Below are 7,967 nucleotides of genomic sequence, written 5' to 3' on the forward strand. Positions count from 1 at the left end.
GAGGAGCCGGCGGCGGGGCGGGCTCCGCGGCGGGGCCGGGCGCGGAGGAGGGCGAGGAGGGCTCTGGCAGCGGAGCGCTGCCTGCCTGGAGCGGGAGGCGGCGGGGCCGGGCGGGCGCTGCCCTGCGGGCCGTCCTGCCCCCCGCGCCAGAACCCCCGCTCTGGGAGTGGTAACATGGAGCCCCGAGCAGGGGGTTTGTTCCCCTCCTGAGGCTGCTGGTGGTGCGCTTGGGGCCCTGATGCACAGGCCCGGGCCTGCTGCAGCAGTCAGGAAAGTAAATAAAAACATAATTATGTGCTTTCTAGTTGAGGCTCGCAATGAAAGAGAGGAAAACCCCTCGTTTTCTCGAGAAGAGATCTGAGAAATAGCAGTACTGCATCAGATCAGCATCCTGCCTTTGAGAGTGCTGAACAGACAAACCCTAGTAGTCGGCTACAAGAAACAAACCATGACGCTGCCCCAGAAGACTACCCCCATGACCATGATCCTGTGGTCAGGCACTTCCCAATAGCTGGGGTCTTCGTATTTAACAGGATTTTTTTTTTTTAATTTATTCAGTATTTTTCGTTTTGAACCATTCGAAAATTTTGTGTCTGCTCCATCATGCAGCAAGCATCCAGTTTTCTTCTTCAGAGAGCATTTAGTCATCTCCTTTTGTCTGCCAAACTCTAAGAAGGGGGCAGAGAGTACCTTCCTGCATGTCTTTAAAACCCCAATAGGCCATTTTTCTTCACAATCCAAGACTGAAAAACAACACCACCAAGCCAGGCCTTGTAGAGGAAGCACAGGTGACATTTCTACCAAAAATGCAGACAGCTCAGGAAACCTCGGATTCCCTCATCAAGTACAACCACCAATTCAATGAGGAGATTCCCTGCTGTCCCAAGATTGCACCTCCACTGGAATCAGCTTCCTAGACACCACAACTGACATTAAAAGTGGCACCCCACAAGGCAGCACATACACAGGAACCTACAGACCATCAAACTTGCTCTATAAAGCGGATGCAGTAAGACCAGCAGTCATTCACAACACAAGGCTGTGAGATTCAGCCAGTCCTGCAGATACTGTTACACCTGAGGGGAACACTGGTGATCTGCTCTATCCACGAAAGTTACTCTTCCATAAAATAGATACAAATTTACTACAATAAAGATATGACAGCAACAAACAGCAATTTTGGAAAATAACTTTTCAAGGAATCAAGGTTTATTTGGTGTTCATCTAATGCTACCAAAATTTACAGGGACTGGCAAAGTCTCTAACCACATTAGCTTTCTGCCAATCTGTTTTTCTGCTTTTTATTTTACAGTCTCTGCTGTAGCACTCTCTCCTGCAACCACGTGCTCCTACTAGTGATAATACTCCATGCTAAAATCCACACATAAAATAATCTCTTAAACTACCAGCTCTGAAAGGGTGTGTTTCCCCCCATGTCTCTCCTCCTAACCTTCAGGCTCTCCCTTTTGCAACTCATTACAGGGCGCAAATCCACAGATGCAAATGTAAGAAATAGAATCAGATATCACCAGAACATCAAATATGAAATACGTCAGTACTGCTCCACAGACAGCATAATCAGTGCCCTTTCTCCCATAGCAAATCTGCCGAAATTCTTTGTTCCTGCACATACTTGTCCCAAATCTCTACAGTTCATCACTTCATCCAGCACATGAGATACCCCCACAGGAACCATGTGAATGAAACTAAATAATTGCTGTCTTACAACGAGCACATACAGTCAGCCAGTAAAGGACATTAGGGGAGTATTTGTCAGACAGCAACAACTTGAACACCTCAATCCTTATCCCAAAGGAGACCAAAACCTTCCCAAAAGCTAAAGCTTGGCATTAAAACTTATAATCCCTTGATACTAAAGCTATGGATTTAAGGGAGATGTTGCCTGCCTAGCCTGTTACAGCCTCCCCGCTGACCTCTCCTTTGTCACCAGCACAAACAGCCCTTTTTCGCTAGTGGTCCATCAGAGAACCAGCAGCCTGTCAGTCACCGCTGTTTACACCCTTTTCCACTTCATAGGTGCTCCTTTTTTTTTTCCTCAAGTGGTCCAATTGATTAACATAATTTTAAACCAAGAGCAATTGCATCTAACCTGTAGTTAGCTTGAATATTGCTGCTTTCTGTCAGATCTGATAAAAAGACCCTGAGCCCAATAGCTTGTTTGCTTTTTCTAGCTCTATCAGTTGATCTAATACAAGATATTACCTTTCACCACAAACCTTGCTTCCCTAGGATCTTTATACCATCATGGCTACAATACCATTTTAATGTCTTGCCTTAACTGATTCTTCCATATTCTCTTATCCATGAAGTAGAATATGATAAAATGTATTCCCTTCTGTATCAGTTCTTCCACTGTTTTCATAAACATAACATCCAAGTACCTTCTAGGACTACATTAGCTGATCTGACTACCATCTGTCATATGAAGGGTTTGGTTTTTTTATTTTTTTTGTTCTCTCCCCAGGAAGAAAATTATGCATGGAGCAAAGTTTTGATTTTGTGATGGTTTCATCCCCTTTCCTCTATTCATGTTGTTTATACCATAGAAAATGAGGACAATGACAGTTTATGTGATAGATAGACCTTATTTCCCAAGGAAGCTAATTTCAGAGTGTTGAGCCACCCATAGAAATAGACCCCCGCACAAAGCAACATTTTACTATGTTATTCCCCACCAAAGAAAAGCTAATCCATATTCTTGACATTTGGGACAGAAACTTCCTAAGGAAAGAACAGCATTTTCCTTTCTCCAGAAAAATAGTTTCAACCTGTGATCCTCAGTGTGCGACGTTTAAACAGATTGTGGCAGATTATTAACACACAGGCCAGTGCTCTATACAGTTATAAATAGGAAAATCTGGAAACCAAAAAGAGTAACACGCCTTTTAATTGCACCGAGGCAGATTATCATAGGACAGCTTGGAAGGGAAATGGTGGAGACAGACTATTTCATGCTAAAAAAATAGAGGGAATTTACTTATGTGTAAGGAATCACACTGCTGTTCCTCAAAGAGGAACCCTGAATGATCCCACGTGTCTACAAAGGCAGTAGGTACAACATACGAGCTACTGAAAGACAGAAACTGAGGTGAAGAGAGGAATCATCTGTGCTCAAGCACTGAAAGCAGAAATGCCAGAAGACCTCGGGGAGACAGTAGACAGCAGATTTAATATGTTTTTGCAATGTGATATGGCAGCAAAAATCATGCAGTTAATTTAATTTGGAGTTGTAAAGGCAGAGACCTCTTCTCAGAGATATAGGCAATAGTCCCATTTTTTAATATAGCAGTGAGACCACAGTTCGAAGACATGTTTAGTTCTGGACAACGCAGTGCTAGCTAGATGTCAACAACTTGGAGGGAAATAAAAAAAGAGGAACATAAAAAGCTGGAAGGGATTACAGCACGTGTAGGTTGGCCAAATAACAACTGTGAAGAGCATCACGGGAATTGCATATGAGAACTTCAGGGGCGCAGAAGCACCAGGGAGCGAGAAAGACTGTTTAGGGTTGTCTGAGTGAATATAAATGGTATAAATGTAAAGTAAATTAAGTAAAGGAAACATTAATCTACAAGACTGCAAGATGGGATCCCACAGGAGCTCCCAACACTTGATTCACAGAAGACTATGGAGCAAAGCATGCAAGAAACCACTAAAGAAACTCTGACTGCAGGAAAAGATTACATGAGGACAGTATGTCTTTGGGACCACGGAACTGCTCACTGACTGGGACATCTGCAGAGCAATAGCTCTCAGCCCAGTATATGGAAATCTCCTTTTTCCACACCATTGCTGGAGATGCTTATAGACCAAAATAACTATGTGGGTAAGCATGGATGGAGTCTTGTACTCAGAGGGGTTGTGGGGGGGAAGGTCTGTTGTCAGAATTTTTCCTTTTTATCACTATGATTTCCTAGAGATGTCACTGGCTCATCATCTGGAAAAAACAGCAGTGATGTTCTAATATACATTCACTTGGATTACACAGACCTTTGAGTAGATGTCTTGGACAGCACTAACCTCTTCCAAGAAGTCTGTGGCATCCAGATACAGCAGTTAATTGGAATGAAAAAAAAAATTTAATATTCCATAATTAGAGGGATGATACCAAGATAGGATATAACATAGGAAAGCTTGTATCCATAACACCTTCACATCACATTGTGCCATCATATATTCTAGCCTGCCTGTCATACAGAAAAAGAGACCTGACAGTGTAACATGTTGCTTCCAAGCAAGGGCTGATATACCATGTGACTGCTCAGCCTGGATGTACAACACGCTCATTGCTGGGGGGGGAAAAAAAACAGGAAAAAATTTTTAAAAGCCCAAACAATTTAATAAATGTTCTATAGGGAGTCTGAATGGTTTATTTGGCTTTTTTGTTGCTGTTTTTTTGTTTGATTGGGGGTTTTTTTTTGGTCTTTATTTTTTTAACACCGCCCTTTAGGGAGGCATGTGCAGTGATCATTATCAGTTCATCCATACACAAAGCACACAAAGGTATAGTGCCCCATAAGTGTTGACCTTAAATTGCCTTTCTCTACATAGAAATGTCATGATCTTCATGAAGGAAACCTTTCTGCTTATTTATGTAAATGAAAAACATGGCCTAACACACACAAACATACAGCAAATATAAGTGTACTAATATTTGACGTAATCTTGTAAGGAATTGCTGAAGCATATGCTAAAATTAATTCATCACCCCCCCCTAGTTTATCACAAACCTGTGACTGTTTTGTTTGCACTTTGCTTAATGGTCCATCTTTCTCAGGACAACATATGTTAAAAATCTCTCTGTAATTTCATGCTCTTACCTTGCAGACCATGCTTAAAGAAAAGAAAAAAAAAATAAGAAAAAATTTCTTTTAAATGTAGCTCTTGTCTAAGTACTCGGACAGGCACTGTCAGGCTCTGAAAATTCAAGATTAATCAAGCAATTAAGAATTGATATCTAGTGACTTATCATGACTGGAAATGAGAGATGCTGCATTCATTTTAGCTCTGCAAGAACCCAAAATAGCTAACCTGATTTTTATGGACAGCAAGATTATTTTAAATCTTTTGGGGAGAACAGTCACAATTCCTTCTATTAAAGTGGTTCTTTCAGAACCACCATCTGCATTTTGCACATTCCTTAGCAAAGGGCCTGTCTGTACAGAGGGCCATGCTGGAAGAGCTGCTGTACTTCACCCTGTCTTTACCTGAAGAAGTCTGAAAGTGTACAGAAATCCCAAGAGCAGGAGCCAAGATGAAGTTTTGCTTTCTCTCCCCCATATGCCAGCATAACACTGCACTGCACTGCACTGCTTGAATAAACACAACTGAGCAGGAATTACATAACCTCAACACTGTGGTTTCCTTTAAACATTAAAAAGAATGGCAAGCATTTCCATCCACGTAATTACCAACATTATCACCTCTCCTCACACCTCCTTGTCCAGCATCTAATTGTTGTGATGGTAGAGACTTCCATGCCTCCCTTCCTTGGGAGTGGAGAGAGCCCTTGCAACTCAGCTGCAGTCATCTGCTTTCCTCTCCATGAGCTCAGGAACTTCTTCAGCAATCAGAAAGACTTCATGGACTGGATGAGCAACAGCTCAGCACATTCCCTCTACAAACATTTATTTGGGGAACTACAGCATACATATTTGGGCTTTCTATGGTAATTTGGATCTGATGAGCTTTCCTTATTGCCAAAATGGTGGATGCCTCTGTAAAAGAGAGGCGTAACTTCTTCTGCAGCTTTGCTACCTCAGCAAACAGACCTCAGCTAGGCAGATGTGAGTCTGATTGATACCTGCATGAGAAATCAAAAATGAAAAGCGAAGTACTGCAGAACCCAGTGCTGGTGACTCAGGAAGAAACTTTCTTTTTCCCTAAACTATAAGTAGCTCAGCAGCTCTTACTTACCCAGCTACTGCCTTCTTCCTGGACAGCCTGATACAAATAAGAGCATAGAAACCTGAATTCTGTTCCAGACTTCACCTCTGATGCTCTGCAGTTTTGGAAAAGTCATTTAAGCTCCTGAGTCTCCATTTTTTCCATGCATGAAGCTGAAATGACAAACTGAGCCTTGCAAGAACTTCTGAAACCTTTGATTTTAACAGCACATGTCAGTGCCAAAAGCACCATTACGGGCATTACAGCACTAATTCTCTCTCAGGGGAGGGAAGCTCATTGTGCCACAGGTATTTTGGATACAATTATTGCCCCTGGAAGTGCTCAGATATCATTGCACAAAATTGTAGGCAGATGAATCTCTCAGATGGGACAGAAACCAGAGGCCCTGACACGTTATTAAAAGACATAACGTTTTGAAGAAGCCCATATGTTAGCTTTTTCATGTTCACCCTGTTCCAATTTGGATAATTATGTTCTAACTCCTTAAAGCAGGGTGGCTGACCTGCCTGGCCCTACCAGCTGTATATCCAAATCTTCATGTGGCCTAGAGCAATACAACACAACCCACATATTTCAAAAGGCTGAAGGAAAAGAGAAGCTCTAGGAGAGGTTCATCAGCTAGTGAGAAAGACTTCCTCCTGGAACGGGAGCCCTCCCATTGCGCTGAAACAGTCCTTGCCAGAAGCTGGTGGCTATTCCTCCGTGTCACTTTCCAAAGGAACGTGCCTGGTACTGTCAAAGCACCACCACACTTTGTACCCAGGTAGCTGTGTAGTTGCAGCTCTGTGATGCACAGATGCTGTGAACCTTGAAGATCCACAGCTCGCAACACATTCCAGTGGTTACAGGCCTTGTTATTAATAGTGAAGGACCTAGTGACATACTAGTTACTAATAGTAATCTGAATTTCTACTTTATCATTAACAAAGAAAAACATTTCATCCCTCACAGAAAGTGGAGACTGGCTTGCCCTAGAATCAAGCAAGAGAAGACACTGAAGGTTCGTTCGCCTTATTGTCTTCTCTTGGAGATCACTGGTGCTCTCTGAGCTGTTCCCTTTTTCTTTATAAACTCTCAATGATACTTCACTGTGCATTGTAAATCTGGACCACCACAGAATCCCAAAACACAGAAAGAGCAATATCTGAGCCTTCATCAGTTTCCTGACATAGTAAAGAAGAAAAGCAGCATATGGTGCAAAGGATTTCTTTCACCACAGACACACAGTAAATTTTCCCAAACTCAAGATAAGATGCCATTTCCAAATGGTGAAAGAAGGTGGTGGCAATTCTAAGCAGCTCCCAACATCTGACCAGTTTTGCACTTCAGATGCTACTCTGACCCAATGATGGTGTCAGCAGCCACTCTCCCTCACATGGGCAGTCCTGTGCCAAGATGTTGGTATCTGATGAAGTGATTGCTCCAGACATCATGGATGCAAAAGAGGGGAGCCTGTCCTGTACCCATCTCTTCGCGGGCGCTGGTGGCACTTGGGCCATGGCACAGACCTTTGGGGAGTGTCAGAGTCACAAGGCCCAGGGGTAGAAGACAGTCATGGCTGGGGATGTTCTGCACGGCTGTAGCTGACCACCCCTGGGGAGTCTGTGGTCTGGGGGTTACCAGGGAAGCTGGCGGGGGCATGTGGGCACACACGGGACAGGAAAGAGAGCAGAGAGGACCTAGGGCACCATCTGGTGGCTTCACTCACTGCCTTCCCTAAATCCTTGTCTCACAGGGTCATAATATTGCATGGCCAAAGGCTGAAGGAACACAAAGTCTTTCCAAGAGACAGCCAAGCTGGAACAAGAGATCCCTGCCCTTGGCCCAGACTCGCACACCCGTTGGGCACTGCTGGGTAGGACAGCAGTGCAAACCAGAGCCATAGTAACCATTTTTCTTGGGTGATGTTCGGTCAAGCACTTCCCTTGATAAAGAACCAGCCCTAGCTGGGTATTTAGAGATGATTTGCAGTAGAGACATTCCTGAGAAGGCTAAAGAAGAGAAGACAGAAGTGATGAAGGAGAACACTTTGAACATGT

Source organism: Corvus hawaiiensis, chromosome 4, assembly GCF_020740725.1.
Source record: "Corvus hawaiiensis isolate bCorHaw1 chromosome 4, bCorHaw1.pri.cur, whole genome shotgun sequence".
NCBI classification, from domain to species: domain Eukaryota; kingdom Metazoa; phylum Chordata; class Aves; order Passeriformes; family Corvidae; genus Corvus; species Corvus hawaiiensis.